A 933-nucleotide genomic window follows, 5' to 3' on the forward strand; every position below is an offset into this window, starting at 1 on the left:
ACGACGCCGACGAATCGCCACCAACCGCTACGACCCACCCCTTTTATTCGAAATTCGTCAATTACTCATTTCATAACTTTGTCTATGTACATTGTCCGAGCCAAAAACCCTCATGGCCGTTGGTTGTCTTCTTACGGCTTCGGCTTTTGTTTTCCCTTTTTTACACCGACCATCTGTCAGTCGCTCTAGATTCTCCCGTGGGTCCGGCGCCCGGTGATCCCGGCGCGGACCGCCAGATGCAGCGTCCCTCGTAAAAGCCGGCCTCGAACTAAGGCAGGCTGGCCCCGTGATCCGCCCAAGTCTGATCACGGCGAGTGCTCATTGGCATCATAGAAGCCCTCCGAGGAGTATGGCTTCTTCCATAGTCGTGCCTCACCGACTATGTCTACCGACTATGCTCGACCACGTGTTCGACCCAAGCCTCGAACACGGCGAGCTCTCAGACGCTCGTGAGACGCCGACCGAGAAGGTCTTGGCGTGGCTGGTCTACCCTTCCTGACCAGCCACAGCCTACTCAATCTACAGCCTCCGCCATAAAGGGGCAGAGGCGTCGAGCAACTCCCCGGCTCGGCCATCAACTCATCAATAAAAACGAGATCATAACCGTTACTCTTTTGTATAATTCCCCCACCCCGCACCGTTCCAGAGCAAGCTGATCGAGACGACGACACATACACAGCCACTGGTCATCCACACATACACACGCATATATACAGCCCCTGCAGCTATCGTTCATACATAGTAACAATAGATTAAGTTTTGTGATCGTGGGAAAATTCGAACTCGTTTTTATCAGCTTCCGTGTGATCATCGTTTTAGAATAATTATATCATGTTATTACTTTTTGATAGATTTAATATCATACATTCTGGCTTTTATCTGTTTATAATTCCATATTTACTGGTCTGTTCATACTTAACAGCACTGAACGAC

The sequence above is a fragment of the Arctopsyche grandis genome, chromosome 4 (assembly GCF_051622035.1).
Source record: "Arctopsyche grandis isolate Sample6627 chromosome 4, ASM5162203v2, whole genome shotgun sequence".
Taxonomy (NCBI): Eukaryota; Metazoa; Arthropoda; class Insecta; order Trichoptera; family Hydropsychidae; genus Arctopsyche; species Arctopsyche grandis.